This window comes from Benincasa hispida, chromosome 10, assembly GCF_027475165.1.
Source record: "Benincasa hispida cultivar pf3 chromosome 10, pf3_genome.v1.1, whole genome shotgun sequence".
NCBI lineage: Eukaryota > Viridiplantae > Streptophyta > Magnoliopsida > Cucurbitales > Cucurbitaceae > Benincasa > Benincasa hispida.
The window spans coordinates 26,435,521-26,460,765 of NC_143487.1; the positions used below are offsets into that span (position 1 = coordinate 26,435,521).

The 25,245-nt window shown below is 33.0% G+C and overlaps 1 pseudogene; it reads left to right on the plus strand.

The window, feature by feature from the left end:
- Nucleotides 1-17,607: 17,607 nt before the first annotated feature.
- On the plus strand, nucleotides 17,608-18,756 carry LOC150033226 (uncharacterized; annotated as a pseudogene).
- The last annotated feature ends 6,489 nt before the right edge of the window (nucleotides 18,757-25,245 follow it).

Consider the following 25,245-nt stretch of genomic DNA (forward strand, 5'->3'; position numbering starts at 1 on the left):
CCCGTTGGAGCTTCGAGCCACAGGTCCATTAGGTCCCCGGGTAGCTTGGATAAAGTCAAGAACCAGTGTTTGGTTTAATTTGAAATGTTCAAATTGACAATAGGAAGTCCAATTATATATTATATAATTGGACTTGTTAATTATATATGATATAATTGGCTAAATGTATGAGATACATTTTTTTGAAGAAAATTAGATATAAATATGATTTATATCAAGTAGAGGATAAAATATTATAGTAGATATGTGATATCAAACTATAGGATAAAAATATAATATGATTATATTTATTAATTAATTAGTTAGTTAATTATATGATAATCAATCTAAAATTTACGTTCGGACGTGGGTTAATGGGGGAGCATGAATTAAAATGAAAATAATTTTCATTTTGTTCGAACGTCCAGAGAGAAAAAGTGAGAGTACATTGGTAGTATTGTAAATTATCGCTTAAAGAATCGAGAGCCTATACGATAGTTGCCTCGGGCCTAAACGATCGTCCACCTCGGGCCTAAACGATCACACACTATCGCCTACACGATCGCATAACTTCTCTAAATGATCGTAGTGTGTGTTGATTTTGCTAAACGATTGTATACCTTTTCCTGTACAATCGTTCAATAAAACCTACACGATCGTGTAGCTTCTCTTAAACGATAAGCATTTTGCTATACGATTGCGTATTTTTCCCTCCCACTTGCTTAACGCCTACACGATTCATGTTTCCTCATTCCTCTACCAAATTCACCAAAGACCACGCTTTGGGTTCTCAATCTGAGAATACCCGGGGATCTTTTCTGGTGGTGTCGTCCCCGTTGCGGTCGTGAGTTTGCGGTCATGCGTGCTACTACGTTGACGATTGGGTGGAGGTTTCCGTTGCAATGAGTTCCGAAGTTTCGAAGATTATCTTCAACTGGTATGGAACTCTCTCCCTTGTTATATCTTGTTCTTAGCATGCTGTTAATTAAGATTTGTTTGCATAACTGTATGTTTTGAATGTATAATGTGTATTTCGTTCACGGTGAGATCGGAGCAATCTGAACGTGCTCATGGAACTCTTCGGTAAGAGATCCTTCAGTCGGGTTAAAACTTACTTTTTTATTTTAAATGAAAAATATATAAATTTATATAGAACACATGACTAATAACTAAGATCTCATAAAATTAAAAGGCTAGATACCAAATATCTATGATATTTATTGTAAATTTTAAGCAACGACAAATATCATAACAATTTTAAAAGAAAAATATTAAAAATTCACAAATTAATTAATACAAAGTAAATCAAACTTTAAACAAAAAGGAATATATATATAATTTGGGTTGGGTTGGGTTGGGTGAACCCAATTTTTTTTTTAGCGAATCCACAACCCAAGCGAACCCAATAAAAATAGAAAAATTCAACCCAACCCTAGAATAAAACCAACCCAACCTAACCCTTACATTTTGGGTTGAGTAGTTCAGATTATTCGGGTTATCGGGTTATTTGAACACCCTTAACTCACACATATATACACTTATAAATGTATCTTTATTTTTCTCCCTTTCTTATTTTAAAGTTTTCAATTTATGTGACTTAATTATAATGTATGTGATTAACAATTTGTCTTCTTTTGTTACCTATATTGAAATATACGTTTCAAATTTTGAGGTGAATTTTAAAGGATAAAAAATATTTTCTTTTTTAACATATAATTTTTAACATTCTGGCTGTGAATTCAAACTTAAAATAAAAATGATATAATTTACAAACATTAATAGAAAACCAACATAGTCTTTGAAAATTAAATAATAGTAATTAAAATTTAGTTTATTGTGAGTGAACCTTTCAGACAATTATGTGGTTTATCAACACTGATTATTAATAAAGCTAGTGTGAATCCATGCATAAACTATAATTCATTTAAATTTACAATAGGTAGGATGAGCACCATTCACAACTGACTAAGCATGTGATTTTGTGTGTTTTTCAATCTTACAAACATCAAATTATAATAAATTAATACTACATGGTGTGGCTTTAGTACTAAGTGAAGAGGTCATTAATCTCTGACTTCAATACTAAGTGAAGAGGTCATTAAGCTTTCATTAATATATATATATATATATATATATATATTAGTTAAATTACAAATTTACTCTCTAAACTTTCACGTTGAACCTATTTAGTTTGAAAATTCAAACTGTCTTTCAACTTTTTATCCAATAAGTCTTTGAAATTTCAAATTTGTGTTCTTTTAAGTCTCTAAAATTTTAATATTGTGTTTAACGTGTTGCTTGTCTCATTTTCTATTTTTTAAAATTTAAAATTTAAAATTCTATTAGACATTAATTTCAAATTTTATATCATATATAAAAATCAATAAATTTTAAGACTTGAATGTGTCAATAATTTATTGGACTTGAAGTTTAGAAACGATATATATAAGATCCATCAAATTTATGTAATTTAGTTTTATGGTAAAATATATTTTTGGGTGAGTCTTTTTGTCGAAATTTTGTCATCAACACGATATAAATTAACAATATGACACAATCACAAACACCATGACAAAAAGGGCCACAACGTTATTCGATGACAAAGGAGAATATATATGAGAAAAAATGGGTCTGGAACGAATGAAGAAAGGGGAGTGAAGAGGGAAGGAAGATGATGACAGAAAAATTACTTATCATTATAACAATATAAAACTACAAATTGTTAACTCATTAATGTCATATAATTTTTCTATTAGTCAACTAACAGTAATTTAGTTCAAAAACAATTTAAAACTATTCTCAATACTTTAGGGATAAAAGTATTTGTTTTCAAACCTCAGGAACTAAATAGACATCAACATTAAACATCAAGATCTAAAATGTCTTTTGCCCTTAATTTTAATAGCCATTTTGATCGTGGACAGATTCATTATCAATTCATGTGAAAAATAAATTTTAGTGAATCTCTTTCTTAGTTGAGCTAAATCAAAGGATCAAATAGCAATTATACTTTTATTTCTGTATATAAAAATAGACAGACTCAAATCATTTTTGTGATAGGACCCAAAAAATATAACAAATCCCATTGGATCTCGTCCAAAACAATCAACCAAATAATTGTTCTCCAAAACACCAAAAATAAATCATCAAATAATCACCAAACAACCAATCGACAATGGACAACAATAAACCAAAAAATTTTGGAAGACTAAAAACAAAGAACACATATGAATTATACGTGGAAAACCCTTTCGATGTGAAAAGTAAAAACCACAGGATTTGTGAGAAGTCCACTATTGTCAACTTTTCTTATTATGATAAAATTGAGGGGAAAAAAAAGAACCCAAATCAATCATACAAAGGTTCACTACCCACACATACTTTCATACATAAAAGATGAACACTCGAGAGATAAAAAGAATGAAAATCACCCAGTTTTACAATTTATGTTTGGCAGCAATTACGAACGAACCAAAGCTCCATACAATGATCCAACCGTTTAAAACGAGGCTCTATGTAACCTGAATAGGCTAACCAAATTTCAACACGATCCAATGGTTTAAACTCTGTGAATTGACAACTTTGTAGAAGTTGTCATTGAAAAATCGAACTCCTCTCTTTCTTCCGATTTTCTGCTTCTGTTTGTCACTCTCTTGTCATCCTCATATCACGTAAAAGAAAACCTAGGGCTTTCAAGATAGTTCAACCCCAAAAATTAGTCCCAATTGGGCTCACAAAACGCAAGTTTAAAATAAAGTCTCGATTGTAAAACAAGTGGGTTGGACACCCACCACAATCTCTTCCACTATCCCAACATAGGGAAGACTCAATCACATCCATAATCACTTGAACCTCATCTCGACAAGCTTACGAAAAACTCAATATTGCTTCTAGGAACTACTTTAGTTAACATATCTGCACTATTCTTGTTAGTGTGGACTTTCTTCAGATTAAATCTCTTCTCTTTAGTGTGGACTTTCTTCAGATTCAATCTCTTCTCTTCAATTACATATCATAGCTAGTGATATCTAATGTCAATATGGTTAGTACGAGCATGATACATTGGATTCTTGCTCAAATCTATACTACTTTAACTATCACAAAATATAACATACTCACTTTGATTCAAACTTAACTCTTGAAGGAACCTTTTAAGCCATAACAACTCCTCGCTTACTTTAATTGCTGCAATATACTCTGCCTTAGTTGTGGATAATGCTATGCTTTTTTATAGCTTAGATTGCTATGAGATGCTCTCTCTGAAAATATAAATGCATAACTTGAGATGAACTTTCTATTATCAAGATCACCTGCCATGTCTGCATAAATATAGCCTTTAAGCATAGGTTTGTCACCTCGATAACACAAACTCAATTTGGAGGTGCTCCGCAAATATCTGAAGATCCACTTCATTACTTCCTAGTGAGACTTATCTGGATTGGCTAGAAGACAACTCACTAGACTAACTACATGTGTAATATCAGGTCTAGTACACAACAAAGCATATATCAAAGAATCAACAGCAGAAGAGTAAGGAATTTATGACATAACTTCTTTCTCTTTCTCTGTTGTAGGGTAAACTCTCTTACTTAGTTTAAAGTGAGTTACTAGTGGTGTACTAATATGCTTAGCATGCTTCATATTGAACCTTTCCAGCACCTATTCAATATACTTCTCCTGGGATAACCACAATTTCTCAGCTTTCCTGTTACTAGAAATCATCATACCTAAGATTTGCTTTGCAGGACCCAAACCTTTCATGTCAAATGATTTGGACACATCTTTCTTCAAAATTTTGAATCATATCTATATCTTGTTCAACTATCAACATATCATCTACATATAAAAGAAGAATAATGAAGTTGCTTGTAGGGAGCTTTCTAAAAGAATAAGTTGTAGTTCGTTTATAATCATTACTTATCATAAATGAATCAAATTTCTTATACCACTACCTTGGTGCCTGTCTAAGCCCATAACGACTCTTCTTCAACTTGTAAACAAATCTACCTTTCCCTTTTTCTTCAAATCCTTTAGGCTGCTCCATGTAGATCTTTTCATGCAAGTCACCATGTAAAAAAACAATGTTTACATCAAGTTTCTATATCTCAAGACCAAGACTAGCTGCTAATCCCAACACTATTCTGATAGATGTTTTTTGACCACTGGAGAGAAGATCTTATCAAAGTCAATGCCCTTTTTATAGTTGCATCCCTTAACCACTAATTTTGCTTTGTACCTCACTATCTTCTCACCATCATTCTTGTACTTGAAAACCCATGTCTTTTTAATACTATAAGATACAAATAAGTGGAATCATGTCCCTTTCATACTCTCTCTAGAATGTCTAAACAAAGAGAAATTGATGAAGATTGATTATCAAATACACGACACATTGCACTGCTTCATCCCAAAATGTCTTAGGAAGATTAGACGTTCTAAGCCTACTCCTCACCTTCTCCATAATGATTTTGTTCATCCTCTCAGCAACTCCATTTTGTTGTGGTATGCCAGTCTCTATCTTCTCATGTCTAATGCCATGTTGTGAACAATAATACTTGAACTCATTCGAAGTATACTCACCACCATTGTCAGATAGAAAACACTTCAATTTTCTTTCAGTCTCTCTTTCTACCCTGACATGAAACTTCCTGAATCTCAAACACTTGGTTTTTTGTCTTCAACATATCACCCAAGTTCTTTGAGTATCATCAATAAAAGTGACAAAATATTTATTGCCACCAAGTCACCTCAATAGGCCCACAAATATAAGAATGTATTAACTCCAATTTTCCTTCCTTCTTGTGGACTTCCCAGAAAAGGAAATTCTTTGTTGCTTACTTTCCAAATAATGATCACAAGGGTCAAGAGAAAATGTTTTATCAACAGGGATAAGAGATTTACCTAACAACAATTTAATCCCTTTATCACTCACATGCCTTAGCCTTTAATGCCATAAATTTAGAAAATTCTTTTCTTCAACTACATTCAACTTAGAAGAACATATCCTCAAGTTTGTTTTATACAAAGAGCAACACAACTCACATCGAGCAACTATAATGAACTCTTAGAAAATTTTCACTTACTATCACAAAAGGTATATCGAAATTCTTCTTAATCAAGGACATTTTCAAACAACAAGTTAAGGTTTAAATCATGAATATGACGCATGTTCTTTAATGTAAGTGTGCACCAACACTTGTCTTCACACAAATATCACCTAACCCAACTATGCTAGCTGAGCTCTCGTTTCCCATCTACACACTACCAAAATCACAAGATTGATAGTTCATAAAATGCTCTCTTTTAGAAACACAATGGTATGAAGCACCTGAATCTACCACCCACTCTATTTTTGAACTCTTTGAAGGGATAGAATCCCGTAGCGGAAGCGTTGTGAAATCCTTGCATCCCACAATTTGATTTTTACATAAACAAATTTAGTATAGTAAAACAGAATATAAACATATAATATAGCATGCTTTAGGGAAAAAAATTAGAACCATTCTTACCTTTGTAGATTCCCAAGTTCCAAGAATGATCCTCTCGAAGTTTCAATGAATGGCTTCTCCTACGATCTTGATCACGAACGATTTCTTGAACAATCTCGAACACTACCACGAGCGTAACCTCGTTATTCTTTAGGATCTAATAAAGGGATCGGTGGTATCCAACTATTGGGAGAGAGAGAGGAGAAAAGGGTTTTGAAAAGTAGAGAGAATTTTCTTTGTGACTTATGGAAAATTTTGCACAATAACACTTGTGTGTTGTGTATTGTCAACGTGTCTCCCAAAAGCACCATAGGGAGGTACCCAGCCTTATTCCTATACTATAGACCTCAGGTTGTTCTTGAACATTGATCCCTGTATGTCTCCATATACAATTCACGATTCATAAGGCAGCCTTGGATGTTAGTTTGTTAGATTTATGTTATTAAGACAAAAATAGAAAAACAACACAGTTCTATAACTTGATTCCCGTATGTCTCCATATACAGTTCTATAACTTTTTATTGACGATGGTCAATTAATAACACTTACTATCTATGAGTTTTAAGGTATAAAACCCAACACTCTCTACATGATGACACTCATTGGTTGAACAAATCAAGGTGACAACATTATCACTCTGAGAAATAATTACTACAATATTTTTATCATCTTCCGCTTTTTGTGAATCTTGCTTCTTACTTTGTTCTTTCTTCCAATGATAGTAACACTTCTTTATATGGTTAGGCTTGTTACTAGTCTCTTTGTCTCTAGACTTGGACCTCCCTCTTGAGTTACCACGGTCTTTAGGTCCTTTACTCTTATTTTTCCCACAATTCTTAGCAACAAGAGCATGTGAATTATCAACTCTCATCTCCTTTCTTCTTATCTCTTCATTTAACATGTTTTGTTTGATAACATCAAAGACAAAACACCTTCTAGAGCAAAATTACTAACAGTCACAACCAAGGTTTCCCAATTGTTTGTTAAAGAACTCAATAAGACCAAAGTATGCAATTCATCAATAAAATCAATCTTCATAGTAGTCAACTTATTAATAATATCCTGAAAATCACTCAAATGCTCAGAGACAGAATTCCCATCCTTCAATTTCAAAGCAACAAGTTGCTTGATTAAAGAAACCTTGTTATGTGCGGTCATCCTTTCTTAAAGGCCTTCTAATTTTTGATGGACTTAGTATGTAATTAGCAGAAGCAAATAAAATCATTAAGCACTCTAATCCATTCAATTTTAGCAATAAGAAGCATGTTCATAGAATAAAAAAGAGGGTTTTTAATATACCTTTGTAGAACTCTTCAATTATAAAATTTTTCTTGATTCTTCACTCCAAAAGGATGTAGACCACCATTTGATCTTTGCTACTATTCTCTTGGACTTTAGATTAGGTGGTGAAACCTAAAATGAGTTGAACTCAAGGGAATTTTTGGTGAGGAGAGTTAATTTTCTGCAGAAATTGAAGTACCCTTCTTCAATTGATTTTTCAGCCGAAAATTGCACTGCCTCTCCCTATAACCTTAGTTGAAGAACTCTTGTTCTAATCAAGTCCTTCATGAAATTTCAATTGAACAATACCTTGATACCACATAGTTGAGAAATTGGGTGGAATGTGAGTGTAAGTGTGGGATTAATCCACTTAATTGATTTTTCCAATTTTCAAATTTAAAAATAAATTTTATTTAAAATCAAATTTAAATTTAAATTTCCAAAGTTGACAACAAAATTTGATTTTCATAAAACTCAAAATTTCAATTTAAATAAAATATAATTAATAATTAAACAATTTAATCAATTAATATAATTTAGTATCTAATATTAAATTATTTACGCAACCAATTCCACAAACATGAATCCACGTTCATATAATTTTAATATTTAAATCATATTTGAATATTATCTAATTCTCCAATTTTGTTTAATTCATCAATTAAACGTGTAATTATATTGTATATAATTACTGATTTCCTCAATTTGAATTTGAACACTTCAAATTTACTCATCACTCTATTCTAAGATTTAATTCATTTGTAAGCTAATAGAGGGACTTAATGAATCTACAAATCATGAGCTCCAACGATCCGAGATTAATCGATAAAACTCTTTAACCCAAATTAACTAACATTCGTTAACTACTGGGTCACTCCACTGTATAAACTGTTGGCAGGTCTTTTTCTATGTGTTGTTCGGAAAAAGGAGGACTCAATGATTATTTTTTCGCCAAAACCAGAAGTCAAAATTTTTGTAGATAGGGATCCCATAAAAATTTTTTTCGAGGAATGGGCCAGAGTGGATCATTTCTCGAGAACAATAGTTAAGGGTCTTGATACTACCACTTGGATCTGGAACCTTCATGCTCACGATTTCGATAATCATACTAGTGATTTGAAGGAGATCTCTCAAAAAGTGTTTAGTGCCCATTTTGGCCAACTCTCGTATTTCCAATTATGAAGCATGACTAGGCGATCCTACTCACATTGTCCCTAGTGCCCATATGGTTTGGTCAATAGTGGGACAAGAAATACTGAATGGTGATGTAGGCAGTCATTTAAGGGCCTTAGCTGGTTATTCGGGCTAAGCGATTCCTGTATGAATCAGCAAGGACCGCTTTGCAAGGCTAAATATTCCTGGTGACCATTAGTGAAGTAGTACCGTGAAGGAAGGGTTAAAAGAACCCCCACGGGGGAATGAAATAGAACTTGAAACCGTAAGCTTCCAAGCAATGGGAGGAGACTAGAACTCTAACCCCATGCCTATTGAAGAATGAGTCGGTGACTCATAGGCAGTGGTTTGGTTAAGGGAACTCATCGGAGCTGTAGTGAAAGTGAGTCTTCATGGAGAAATTGTCATTGCTTATGGACTCAAACCTTGGTGATCTATCCATGCTTAGGATGAAGCTTGGGTGAAACTAAGTGGAGGTACGAAATGACTGATGTTGAAGAATCAGCGGATGAGTTATACTTAGGGGTGAAATGCCACTCGAACCCAAAGTTATCTTGTTCTCCCTGAAATGCATTGAGTTCTCCCCGAAATGCGTTGAGGCACAATAGTTGACTGGACATATAGGGGTAAAGCACTATTTCAGTGCGGGCTGCAAGAGCGATACCAAATCGAGGCAAACTCTAAATATTAGATATGATCTCAAAATAGCAAGGGTCAAGGTCAGCCAATGAGACGATGGGGGCTAAGATTCATCGTCTAGAGGGAAATAGCCCGGATCACCATCTAAGGCCCCTAAATGACCGCTAAGTGATAAAAGAGGTAGGGGTACAGAGATAGCCAAGAGATTTGCCTATAAGTAGCTAGGTTGGTCTAGTAATTAGAACTTTAAAATGTTATAATTGAAACATAAAATAAATTCATTGTTTTCATTTATTAGGTTTTATTAGGTAGAATATATATAATTTCTATAAAATAATAAACATAAATATATATAAATATATTAAAGAAAGTAGATAATATTTCTAGAAATATATATCAATATTAAAATGAAATGTAAATACAATTAAGACATTTTTGAATAAAATAGTGAAAAGTGAAAAATAGATTATATTTCTACTAATATATTTAAAATATCATAAATATCTTAATATTTTGAATTTGAATATCCTTTCTACTAATATCTTATTTTCAAGTAAAACATAATCAAATTATTAGTTTATTTATATAATAAATAAATCTAAAACTAGAGTGACAATATATTGGTACATCAGAGGTGCATCCTTCCTGGCCCTCTAGTACTAGGGAAAGGTCCTCTCAATGCTCTAACGGCCACATAGGATATGGACCGAACTGTCTCACGATGTTTTGAACCCAGCTCACATACCGTTTTAATGGGCGAACAACTTAACCCTTGGAACATACTATACCCCTAGATGGCAAAGAGTCGACATCGAGGTGCCAAACCTTCCTGTCGGTGTGAGCTATTGGGGGAAGATTAGCCTGTTATCCCTAGAGTAAATTTTATCCACTCGGCACTGTCGATCATTAAGGTTAATTTTCGTCCCTACTCGATGGGTGGGTCTTGCAGTCAAGCTCCCTTTTGCCTTTCCACTTAAGGGCCAATCTCCATCTAGCCTGAGGAAACCTTTGCACGCCTCTATTATCTTTTGGGAGGCCCACGCCCCCTAGAAGCTGTCTAACACAAGGATATAATTCTAGCTCTTCTAGAGTGGTATCTCATTGATGGCTCTGGTCCCTACGGAAGGGGACCTTCTTCGTCTTCCACCTAAGCTACTTAGGAAAGGCCGAAAACCATCTTCAATTATTTTAGGTTTATGCTCTACCCTGAGTCAAGATCTGTCCGATTTGGATTTTCACATATAGGACAAATGGCCCAATAGTATGTCTTTTTACTATGATTTTTATTTTCAATTTACTTCATGCTTTAACCAAATATTCAACCAACGTATTCATCATATTACTCGATTGATTAAGAGTTTTCTATCAATGCTATTTATAAATCGAATCGTAGACCTTCTCGATAAAACAAATCAAATTTAGCATTATCAAAATGATTTGAACTGTTTCAAAGATCCAACATGCAATTTTTTGCATTGGGCTCTTTCATTAATTGGTATAAATATAAGTAAGTTAGTCTCCTTATTTTTTTTCTTGACAGAAAGAAAGGGAGATGGTTCCATGTGCTTTGATTCATTCTTTTGATTCGAATCTCGGAGCATTACCAAAGTGGTTCAAAGAAGGGTTATCTTGGCATAGGTATGCTTTTGACCTAGATCAACTTAAGTTAAATGAAATTTCCATCGTCTTGCTTCTGTTTAAAGAATAAAATATGAAACTTCATACACGTTAAAGTAGTTCATAAGATAAAATGAAAGATAATTTTTTTGAGGTCCTGATACTCATTATGCCTAGCATTGAATAGATTGGGTATTCATCTTATCAATATCTCAAATCAATGATGGTTCTTTTCTAGTGCCTAAAATGGGCACTCGATTCAGACTGAATTGTTTGTCAGGCTACTGTTCTCTTGTTTTGTACCCTAAAAGTAATAGAGTAAGACATCAATTATTCAATAAGTTCAACATCTTTTATTACATGATGTAGTTCTCTGAAAAATATTGCCGCACGTGTAAACGAGGTGCTCTACCAACTAAGCTATAGCCCCTGTGTTTGTGATGCATATCTTATCATATAGATAATTTCTTATCAAGAGGAATATTCTATGATCTATTTTGTTGATTTGTTTCATTTGTATTGCTTATCAATAATATTAGATTTATAATCTATCGATGTGATGTAATAGGGCCCATTTGTTTTTCTTTGTGATGATAAATGACCTACTTAACTCAGTGGTTAGAGTATTGCTTTCATATGGAGGGAGTCATTGGTTCAGACCCAATAGTAGGTAGAACTTATTAGATACCACTGCTTCTATGGTATCTAAAAAGTTTTTTTACTCATCTTTGTTCTAGTGATTGTCTATCTTTTCCATCCCACTCTATATTTATCTATATTTATTTCATTTTTTAATTGTAATTCTTTTTTCCATGAAAATTTCATTTCATTTGATTATTTAGACGCATTAACTAGGTATTCCATTGATAGCCTTTACTTGTGTCCTAGCTCGTCTGAGAGCTAAATTTGCCATGATTGTTTGTCTCTTGCCCTGAGCTTTCCTCAAGTTAGCTTCTGCTATTTCTAGAGTTTGTTGAGCTTCTTGTGGATCAATGTGACTAGCATTTTTCGCATCATTTACTAAAATAGTGGCCTCATTATTGCCTATTCTAGCAAAACCACCAATCAGAGCCATTGTTAACCATCCGTCATTAGGAGTAAGGCGTATTTTCAATACCTAAATCTACAACTGTGGCAATAGGTGTGTGATCTAGTTTACACCAATTTGGCCACTATTCGTAACTAAAATGATTTCTTTTACTTCTGAATCCTAAATAATTCAATTCAGAGTCAAAACACTAAGATTTAAGGTCCTTTCTTCAATTTTCTACCCGTTTCTAAGTTCGTAGCCTTCACAGTAGCTTCATCGATGTTACGTACTAAATAAAAGGCTTATTGGGGAAGACCATCTAATTCTCCAGAAAGGATTAATTTAGCTAGACATTTAGCCAAGAATGTGACGTAACTAAAAGTCTATTAGTTATGCATGATCATGCAAGAACAGTCAACCTCACAAACATGCTTATAAAAATTATCATGGATTCATAGAAGACACAAATTCAGCATGTAATTCATTTAAGAAAATAAAATTCTCAAGAGATTAGCCAAGAATTAACACTCCAAAAACTAGATATAAAAGTTACATCAAACAATCCATAGACAAATCGAAGAGGTCAAACCAATTCATTGTTTACAATAAAAAATAAATTCAAAATCTACCCTAAAGAAAGGAAGAAAACTAGGCCTCTCCTCAGCCTCCATCAACAACCCCCACCACCACCAATTGACCTAAATTGAAGGGAAGTATAAATGGAAGTCAAGTGTAATGTTGCAACACGCTCTCTTATCGACAGCAGCCCTAAGCATTGGAGTAGGGTGAGGCAGCATTGCAACTCTAGTGAAAATTTGAGGTGCACGCAAATTTCAACACTTTTTCATCAAAACTCATGAGCATTGCAATGTTGTCCTGCATACACACATTCTGCCTTACAACATTGCACATGAGCATTGCAATAGGGTTGGGACGCTCCAATCGATGGCAGATTTGTAATTTTTAGGTTTTTTACCTATTTGGTGCATCCAACCTCCAAATTAGCTCATTTTGGTTCACTTTTCTTCTAATTGGGTTCCTTGCCTTTCGAGATGAATTTATCTACAAAGTAGGATAATTAAACATTAAAAAGCTATTAATGAGCCTAAATTAAGCTAATTTCTAGAGCCATTCAATGCAATTTTTTGTGTAGGCGCGGGTTTACGAGCGATGGTAAACTTGACCACACAATTATACTACATAAGTGGCAAGTACAGAGTTGAACTATAGAGAGGCCAAGAATTACATCTCTCCTAAGCTAAATTTGACAATTTGATTGTGGAAAGCAGTAAAAACGAGGGGTTTTGGTTTTGGATGAAATGAAAACATGCAAGAAATTAAAATGCAAGGGATAAATGTAAACTAGGATCGATTAATCTAGTTTCTAGAGCCATTCAATGCAATTTTTATCACCGACTTCTGTAATATAAACATACAACTGATTCATGTGTGCACAATAACTTGCTCGATGCGACCTAACTAGCCTCTACAAAGGCGGACAACTAGCAAGGATCGAACCTAGGGAGCATCCTAAGTAATTAAGGTCAGAAAGGCCAAACCCCAACTAATCTACATGCTTCTAAATTCTATTGGGTTTGATAACGTCCATATATAATTAAAAATATGTGCATTACGAACAAGGATAATATTGGGTCGATTAATAAACTTGATAGCCTAATTCATTAACCATAGTTTGTCTTCGAACCTAGCAATTCATGCATCATAGGAATAGTCATTAAATGCACAATTATCTATTTCTAACTTGATCGATTTTAGCTAGACATTCAGGCAAAAACATGATGTAACTAAAAATTGATTAGCTATGCATGATCATGCGTGAAAAGTCAACCTAAAAAACATGCTTATAAAAACTATCATGGATTCGAAGAAGACATAAATTCTGCATGCAATTCATTCAAGAAAATAGAAGTCTAAAGAGATTAGCGAAGAACTACCACGCCAAAAACTAAATATAAAAGTTACTTAAAAAAATTCATAGACAAATCGAAGAGGTCTAACCAATTCATTGTTTACAATCCAAAATAAATTCAAAATCTAGCCTAAAGATGTTGGAAAGATAAAAGGAAAGGAAGAAAACTAGGTCTCTCCTCGACCTCCATTAAAATCGGCATCCCCTCTCCCATTGACCTAAATTGAAGAGAAGTATATATGGAAATCAGATGTAGGGTTAAGGCATCAAAATTGACATTCCCTCTCTCTTGAGAGCATTGCAACTTTCTTGTTGACAGTGACCCTTAAACGTTGGGTTAGGGTTGAGACAACGTTACAACTCTAGTGTAAATTTGAGGTGTGTGCAGATTTCAACACTTTTTTCGTCAAAACTGGTAGCAATGCAATGCTACTCTGCATCCACACTTTCTACCTTATAGTGTTGCATGGAAGCATTGTACTAGGGCTGCGGCGCTCCAATCGATGGCAGATTAGTGCATCAAACCTCCAAATTAGCTCATTTTTTGCTCGTTTTTCTTCTAATTGGTTTCCTTGCCTTACGTTATGAATTTACCTATAGAATAGGATAATTAAACATTAAAAACTATTTTCATGCCTAAATTAAGCTAGAAATTATAGCTCTTTTTTAGAGCTATCAATTAGGATTCGATCCATTCAATTAGAATAAGAGCCATTTAATTGTCTTTGTTTTTTTATTTAAGGTAATCAAAATTGATTTTTGTGGGTGAATTTTGATAGCTCTAAAAAAGAGCTATATTTCCTTGCTTAATTTAGGTTTATTAATGGATTTTATGAGTTAATTGTCTTATTTTGTAGCTGTCGAGGAATCAAAAGGTATAATTAACCATTTGATGAGAAATGAGGTTAATTTGAGGCAATTTGAAGGTGATTTCAGCATCCGAGCTTCAAAGAAGTAAAAATGACCAAACCATCCCTTGCTTAAAAGGAGTATTTTGATGAAAAAATGAAAAACGTGCGCGCTTCACGCACTCAGCGTTGCAACGCTCTCAATAGTGTTGCCACGCTACAGGTTTTGATGGAAAAATTATGTGCTCTTCAACATCGTTGCAACGCTCTTTTAGTAGACGTTATCGTGACCTAGATTTCTTCCCAAGACAATTTAGCTAATCCATTTACGAAGGCCCTCTCGGCTAAAGTGTTTGAGAGTCACCTAGAAGGACTAGGTCTATGAGTTTTGTATCACTAGGGCAAGTGGGAGAATTGATGGGTATGGTAATGCTCTAGTTTATTGTATTTGTACATTTTATTCTCTCCATGTAAACTCAACATTGTATATATTTGTATATATTGATCCACTGGAGTTTTAGTCTAAGTGGGAGTATTGTTGGGTTTTATGTCCTAAAAACTCGCAGTTTGTAAAATAATAAACATCTTCTATTGTCAATATACTTGTTATTGATCTCATAAATTGTATGAAAGTCTAAATCCAATAAACTAAGACCCATGACTATAGTATGAGTACTTGAACTTTATGTGGAGACATAAGAGTAAATCGGGTTCAAGTAAATAGTCAAAATGATCTATGATACATGAATGAGGTTGGGTACCTTCTTCTGGTAACACCATTGGATGCGGCCTACTCTGTAGTTGTTACGAAGAGTTGTAAAGTGCTACATACGATGTGATCCTAATTCGTACATGTTATGACATGAGGTGTGGGGGCATTCTATGCAATGAGTTTGCATAAGATCAGGACCAAGAAATAAGTCACTCTTACTTTATAACATTGTTTACTGTTTAAGACTGACTATTTCACCTAGATGACCTAGGTAACTTGATCTTAATCCTGAGCTAACATGAACTCCTGTTTATTCGAGATTGCCCTTAGATTTGCATAGTTGAGGGTTGGCTCAACAGGGGTGGCTCAATAAGACTCCCATTTCAAGGGTAAGACCGGATAGATAGCTGGGAACATATGGTGGAAGACAGAGTTCACGCCTACCCGATTTAGGGATAGGAGAAAGGTTGTTCTCTCAAATACTGAATCCAGGTCTTGAACAAGGGGCCCCACCCTCTCACTGGGCTGAGAGAGTTTGGTTTGGTGATTGGATCACAAACCAGTTTTTCATTAGAGAATCAGTAGAGACTTGAAGAATAAGATGTAATCTAACGAATAACCTGTGAAGGGTCGACTTGCTGATTATGGTTAAATCATGTGGACATAATATATCTACAGTGAGGGGAGTGCAACTATGGGCTTTAGTGGAGTGACCCATTAATTAATGAATGGGAATTAATTTGGTCTATGAGTTTAGCCAATTAATCTCGGATCATTGGAGTCCATGATCTGTAGGTCCGTGAGGTCCCCTTAATAGCTCGTAACGGACTAGCTCTAAAATAACGTGATAAGTTAATTTGAAACGTTCAAATTAGAATTAAGAGAATTAGTAATTATGTGAGATATAGTTATATGTTTAATTTTATAATTAAATGGAATTGGAGAATTTATATATTTAAATATGATTTAAATATATAAAGATGGATATGTGTTAAAATTAATTTAATATTTGATATTAAATTAATTAAGTTTTATTTAATAATTAATTTATGAAATTAATTGATTTTTCCATTTTAAAATCAAAATAGATTTAATAAAATCAAAATAGATTTAATAAAATCATATTTTTATTTTTGAGATAAAATTGAAAAAGGAAAAACAAACAAAACACATAAAATGGAAAAATAGGTTTTTCCATTATCCATCACCAAGTAGCTCACTCAAGTTGCATTATCTTTGCCTTGTCTTCTCCAAGCATGAGCTGCAACTCATGCAACTCTTCTCTTTGCATGTTGATTTGCAATATAATGAAGAGATTGGAGTGAAAATCGGGCATGTAATCTATAGAGATTTTGAGAGAAAAATTAGTTTGAAGAAAGAGTTCTTCAGCTGATTTTCTACAATGAGCATTTCTTTTTCTACCCTTGATTCAATCTTGTTTTGAGTCCCACAACTTAATCTAGAGCACCAAGAGAATAGTGAGGAAGATCTTGAGGTGCTCTACAACAAGATTTAGAGAAGATGGTAGCTGATGAAGGAGCTTTGAAGAAGTTCTACAAGAGGTATTTCTTGAAACTCATTTTTTCCTGCAAAAGCATGCTTTATAGTTTGCCAAAATTAGTGAATTTGAGTGCTTAGATGATCATTGTGCTTCCGCTACTGTTGATACAATCCTACAATTGGCACATACTTAGCACCACTAATTGAAGATTTAAAACCTTTATGGGAAAGTGGTGTTAAATGTTTTGATGTTTATCCAGAAGAACTATTCAACTTACGGTCAGTTTTGTTGTGGACAATCAACGATTTCCTGCATATGGTAACCTAAGTGGATGTTGTGTGAAAGAGTAGAAGGTGTGACCAATTTGTGGAGATAATACATCTTCTATAAGATTGAAATATGGGGAAAAATGGCATACCATGGACATCAAAGATTTCTAGCACGAAATCATCTGCACCGGCACCAAAAAAGGTCATTTAACGGTCAAAAGAAACTTGATACAATTCTAGAACAACTATCTGGGGAGGCTATATATTTAACAATCAAAGATCTTTAATTTCCTAAAGGAAAGAAGAACAATAAAAAACAAACCACGAAAGGAAGTTCAAAGATTTGTTGGAACAGGTTGTCTTCTTTTTTTTTTTTTTTAGCTGCCATACTGGAAAGATCTTCATATCAGGCATTGTTTAGATGTGATGCACATTGAAAAAAATGTTTCCATGAATATCTTAGGTACCCTTCTTGATATTCCATGGAGAATTAAGGATGGATTAAATGCAAGACATGATTTAGTTCATTTAAAAATTCGACCAGAGCTTGCACCTTTTAGCGGTGACAAAACAATCTTCATTCCTCCCGCATGTTATACTCTTACAAAGGATGAAAAACGTTGTGTTTTAAAGACATTGTCAGGAATAACGGTTCCCTAAGGTTACTCTTCGAATGTTAAAAACCTTGTGTCGATGACAAATTTAAAGCTTAATAGTTTAAAATCTCACGATTGCCATGTGATCTTACAACAATTATTTCCTATTGCGATAAGATCAATGCTACCAAAATATGTTTGATATGCCATAACTCGATTGTGTATATTTTTCAATTCGGTATGCAACAAGGTCCTAGATGTGCAGCAATTAGAAAAGTTGGAAGAAGATATTGTGCTTATATTATGTTTATTGTAAAATTATTTTCCTCCTTCGTTTTTCACAATTATGGTGCATCTCATAGTACGCATAGTTAAGGAAGTTAAACTTTGTGGGCCTTATATCTACGATAGATGTATCCCTTTGAAAGATTCATGAAAGTCATTAAAAACTCCGTGAGAAATAGATATCGTCCAGAAGGTTGTATTATTGAAAGTTATATAGTAGAAGAAGCCATTGAATTTTCTTTTGATTTCCTATATTTAGTAGATTCTATTGGGGTTGGCACTCATAATTCACAAGACTATTTAGAAAATACAAATATTGGTAGACCATTGTCCAAAGGAGTTTCTTTCAAACCTGAACAAGAATGTTTATATCAAGCTCATCGGTATGTTTTGGAAAAATACAATTGATGTGCAACCATATTGAGAGTAAGTTTTTTCAATGATTTTGGTTTTATTTTTTCATTTAGTTTTATGATATAAATCTAACTATACAATGATTCAATGTTCACAAAATTTCTTGACATTTTTTCCAAGAATGCCCATATTCTTGACATTTAAAAAAAAAATGTCAAGTGTCTGTGTTTCTTGACATTTTTTAAATGTCAAGTTCATAAAATTTCTTCACGTTTTTTCCTTGTCAAGAATGCCTATATGCTTGACATTTCAAACATGTCAAGTGTTTGTGTTTCTTGACGTTTTTTAAATGTCAAGTGTCACTTTTCTTAACATTTTTAAAACGCCAAGAAAATCGACATTCTTGACACTAGCTTCCTTGACGTTTTTAAAAATGTCAAGAAAAGTCATTCTTGACATTTAAAAAAGTCAAGAAACACTATTTTTGTCGTAGTGCACATTAAGTCTAGGGACTATGCTAAGATGACTGTTAAACTTCCAACGTCTAATCAAACAATCAATATGGTTTTTCTCTAGGTTGCTAGGAACAGTTCTTTTTGCCTAACTAATCTATTGCTTCCAATTGGGATTATCCTATAAATATTTATCATATATTACAAGGTAATCTCAAAGCATTAGAATAACACGATAAAATTACTGGGTGTCAATCAACAATTAAAATCATGCAATTCATAAATATAAATTCCGATCAAAGCCCATAAACAAGTTTGAATAAATCTTTAAATTGAAATCTAAAAAATTACATCGAGTTCCTCCGAATCCCTAAAGTTAGAAATCAAAATCTTACCTTCTTATGGAGGGTGAGAAGCTACAATCGGCATCTACTCAATAAATTACTAAAGATACTAAAAATTGAAGGAAAAGAAAGAAGAATGAAGTTTCTTTCGGCCTCCATCAATTTGGCCTCCTAAATTTGACATATTTTGACCTTGGGCCAAGGGGAAGTATATATAATGATCAACGCAAAGTTGCTACGCTGATGCGACGAAAGGGAAGTATCAGGAAAGAATTCCAATGCTGATGTGACAAAAGGGAAATATCAAGAAAGAATTCCAACGCATGGTCCAACGCTCACTTGTGTGCACGCTCAGCTCCACATCCGTCAATTGTCGCAGCGTCGCGACGCTCTAAAGAAGTGTTGCAACACTGACGCTTCTGTCTTCAAGCATTCGTGTTGAAGGCCATATTAGACCGAAGTGTTTTAAATTGAAATATGCTCATACTACTTCTCCAAGAAGAAATTTTTCTCAAAGGGCAAAGTTTCACAATGCTCCAAGGAATAATTTCTCCAAGAAAAGTAGAGTGCATTTGTTGTAAGAGATAAATCTTTGCATAATGTTGTTTGTTTCTCATGTGGCAAGTTTGGATATACAACTTATTCTTGTTACTTGTCTAAATCCAATGCCTTAAATGTCTATGCAAAAATGAAATTGATTCCCAAGTTTGTCAATGCTAACCTTCTAGAATCCAAATAAGTGTGGGTACCAAAGAATCAAACTTGAACATTTGTGTTTGTAGGTTTGTTTGAAAGCCTCTAATAAAAACAAGTGGTACTTGGATAGTGGTTGCTCGAGGCACATGACGGGAGACCCATCCAAGTTTGTCTCTCTCTCCAAAAAGGATGAAGGTCTTGTAACCTTTGGTGACAACAAGAAAGGTAAAATAATTGGTAAAGGTAGTATAGATAATGAATCTTCTATTTTAATTGAAAATGTACTTTTGGATGATGGTTTGAAGCATGATTTGCTTAGTATTAGTCAATTGTGTGATAAAGGCTTTAGACTTGTGTTTGATAAAAAGAATTGCATCATTGAAAATGCTAGTGATAGAAAAGTTATATTTGATGGAAATAGAGATGAAAATGTTTATACTATTGATTTGAATGATTGTCCTATTAATGATAAATGTTTATCGGCTTTGCATAATAATTCTTGGTTATGACATAGAAGACTAGGACATGCTAGCATGCACTTAATTTCAAATATTTCCAAGAATTCTTTGGTTAGAGATCTTCCCAAATTTAAATTTATGCTTGTCAAATGGGTAAGCAAACTAAGTCCTCTTTCAAATCTAAAAATGTAATCTCTACAACTAGACCCCTTCAATTATTACACATGGACTTATTTGGCCCTTCTAGAATTTCTAGTTTTGGAGGGAACTATTATGCCTTTGTGATAGTTGATGATTTTTCAAGATTTACTTGGGTTTTGATGCTAAAACACAAGGATGATGCTTTGAAAAGCTTTTCTAGTTTTGCAAAAAGAGTTCAAAATGAAAAAGGTTTTTTTGATTTCTAAAATTAGGAGTGATCATGGAGGAGAATTTGATAGCAATGCTTTTGAAACTTTTTGTGAAGAAAATAGTTTTTCTCATAATTTCTCTGCTCCAAGAACTCCTCAACAAAACGGTGTAGTTGAAAATAAAAACCGTACTTTGCAAGAATTTGCTAGATCAATGTTGCATGAGTATGGTTTACCTACATACTTTTGGGCAGAAGCCGTTAACACCACTTGTTATGTTTTAAATAGAGTTTTAATTAGACCTTCTTTGGATAAAACTCCTTATGAACTTTGGCATAACAAAATTCCAAATATTGAGTATTTCAACATTTTTGGTTGCAAATGTTTTATTTTGAATAACAAAGAAAAACTTGGAAAATTTGATTCTAAGACGGATGTTGGTATTTTCCTTGGCTATTCCTCTACTAGTAAAGCTTATAAAGTTTTCAATAAAAGAACTTTAGTAATTGAGGAATCTATGCATATAGTATTTGATGAATCTTGCAATGTTATTTCTAATGAGCCTATTTATAGTGATGTTTTAGAAGAAAATTTTGGAGATTTACTTGTTAATGACAAAGGCAAGGAAATTGTTTCAAGTAAGCAAGAGGTGAGCTTAATCGAAAAGAACGAAGTTGGTTCTTCATCCATGCCTAAAGAGTGGAGGTATGCTCCTTCCCATCCCAAAGAATTATTTATTGGTGATCCCGAACAAGGTGTGAAAACTCGTTCCTCTCTTAATATGTTTAATAATCTTGCTTTTGTTTCTCAAATTGAACAAAAAAGTTTTAAAGATGCTGAAAATGATGAATTTTGGATTTTAGCTATGCAAGAAGAATTAAATCAATTTGAAAGGAATAAAGTTTGGGAGTTAGTCCCTAGGCACTCTAATGCTTCTATAATTGGAACTAAATGGGTCTTTAGAAATAAAATGGATGAAAATGGAAATATCATTGGAAATAAAGCTAGACTTGTAGCTCAAGGTTATTGTCAAGAGGAAGGAATAGATTATGAAGAAATTTTTGCACCCATTGCTAGATTAGAAGCTATTAGAATGATGCTTGCTTTTTCTTCTTATAAGAATTTCATTTTGTATTAAATGGATGTGAAAAGTGCATTTTTAAATGGTTATATCATGGAGGAAGTTTATGTAGAACAACCTCTAGGGTTTGAAAGTTTTGATTTTCCTAATCATGTCTATAAGTTGAAAAGGGCTCTTTATGGCTTAAAACAAGCTCCAAGAGCTTGGTATGATAGACTTAGTAATTTCTTGCTTGAGAATGTATTTAAAATGGGTAAAATTGATACTATTCTTTTTATTAAGACTAAAGAAAATGATATGCTTTTAGTACAAATATATGTGGATGATATTATTTTTGGTTCTACCAATCCATCTTTGTGTGAAGAATTTTCTAAGTGTATGCATAGTGAATTTGAGATGAGTATGATGGGAGAACTTAGCTTCTTTCTTGGACTCTAAATCAAACAACTCAAGGATGGTATTTTCATAAGTCAAGAAAAATACATAAGGGATTTGCTCAAAAGGTTCAAATTCAATGAAGGTAAAATTGTAAAAACTCCTATGAGCACATCCACTAAGCTTGACAAGGATGAAAAAGGTAAGTGTGTGGATATAAAAACTTATAGAGATATGATTGGATCTTTACTTTATTTAACCGCTAGTAGACCCGATATTATGTTTAGTGTATGTCTTTGTGCTAGATTTCAATCTTGTCCTAAGGAATCACATTTACATGCCGTTAAAAGAATTTTTAAATATGTTGCTTGGTACTATAGATTTAGGCTTATGGTATCCTAGAAATGTTGAATTTAATTTGGTAGGATATTCTGATGCGGATTTTGCGGGTAGTTGACTTGACAATAGTATTAGTGGGACTTGTCAATTTCTTGGTAGTTCCTTAGTTTCTTGGTTTAGTAAAAAGCAAAATTTGGTTGCCTTATCCACTACCGAAGCGGAATATATTACAGTTGCTAGTTGTTGTGCTCAAATTCTTTGGATGAAACAAACTCGTTGTGATTTTGAATTAAAGTTTGATAATGTGCCTATATTTTGTTATAATACTAGTGCTATTAATTTGACTAAAAATCCTATACATCATTCTAGGACTAAGCACATTGATATTAGGCATCACTTTATTAGAGAGCGTGTGCAAAATGATAATATTACTCTTGAATTTATAGGCTCTAATAATCAATTAGCGGATATTTTTACCAAGCCTTTGAATGAAGAAAACTTTTGCAAAAATAGGCTTGAGCTCGGTATTATTCATTGTGATGCCTCTTGATTTTATAATTTTACTTGTTAAATCTTTTAGAAGTATTTTGATAAGGGGAGATATGTCATGTTTTTAAGGGAAACATTTATGTAGTTCTAAATTTTCTTAGTTATTCTTTTTCATGATTCCAAAGTGGGAGAAGTTTAAGAACAATATGCTATAAATTTGTTATGATTTTGATTGTATTAATTAGGGGGAGAATTTATTTTTTTTTTTAGTGAATTTCAAGAATGATCTTCATGGTGATATGTTGAATTTTATTATGTGCTACATACGGTTTACATGTATTTCAAGCTATTTTTCTTGAATGGTTTGTCATCATCAAAAAGTGGGAGATTGTTGGCATTTTGGCTCTTAATCGTAAATTAATTAATTTTAATTAATTAATTAATCAATGTTTTGATAATAACAAACTCAATTTTTAATTACTGAAAATCTTAGTGTTTTAATATGTCCATAGCGTAGAACTCGAAACATCGTTTCCAACAGCTCTTGAATCACTCAAATCGTAACTAAAATGAAGACGATATAACCGAAACAAGTCTATATAGAAAATACCGTGGTGGATGATGTGGCATAACCAAACCATTTGCATGTAGACATGTGGTAGTATATTGGTTGAACGGTGGATCATTAAGAGATTAACATATGATGGACTTTTGATTTTTGGATTGATTTAAAATTAAAAAAAAATTGAAATTAAAAAGAAATTTAAAAGGAAAATAAATTTAATAGTATGTTTGTGTCTAACGGCTAGTTTTTGACACATGGTATGTTTTTTTTTTAATTTTTGGATTGACTTTAAAGAGAATGAATTTAAAAGAAAATGAACTAAAAGGAAAATGAATTTAATATTATTTTATGTTTGTGTCTAACGGCTAGTTTTTTACACATGGTATGTTTTTTTATTTTTGGATTAATTTTAAAAAGAAAACGAATTTAAAAAAAAAATTAATATTATATTTTGTTTGTATCGAACGACTAGTTTAGTTTAAAATCTCCACCATTGATTTTTTTCCAAAATCCAATGGTCCAAATTAATTGTGGTTTCTAAAAATTTTTCCATCTCTATATAAATCATCTTCCTCTCCAAATTTTAAACCAACAAATTTTACATTTCATAATCTTCAAAAACTCAAAAGTTTCATTATTGCTCTCTCTAAGTTCCCATTTTTTTTTTCTTTTCATCTTATTCTTGAGAGAGTGTTATTGTATTGTGAGGATAAATTTATTGAGTGCTTAAACCTGTAAATCCACTCTAGTGAGAGTTGTATTGTGTTCTTAAAAAATTCCAACATTTGTAACGGTTTGATCCTAAACCGTGGAAAGGATCAGGTTTGCTCTTGAACCCGTAAAAGGAGCGGTGGTATAACGATTGGGCTCTAATTCGTGGAAAGAGTCGGAAAGATTTTATTCAAATTCTTAAGAGGCGCTTGGGGAGTGGAGTAGATCGAGTTTGACCGAACCACTATAAAAATTATGGTGTCTTCTTCTCTAACTCTTTCCCTTTTATTTTTACAATTAATTTAAGCAATTTATTGTATGTTTTAGTTTGTTCTTATTTATTTGCTAAAATTTGATAGAATTAAATTATCACATTTTTTGTCATCTTATTTGTTGCATAATTTTAATTTTTCTTATTATTTATAAAAAGTGTATTAATTAGTTTAATTGGGTTAATTTAGAAAAAAAAAGGTTTAATTAAACCCTATTCACCCCCCCTCTAGGGTTGCCATATCGATCCAACAACATAAATGTGGATCAAGTTCAAATATATAGCCAAAATGGTCTATAGTATATGAATAAGGTTGGACGCCTTATTCTGGAGACACTATGGATGCGGCCCATTTTATATTTAGTACAAACGATATGATCCTAAACCGTTCATGTAGAGACATGAAATTGGA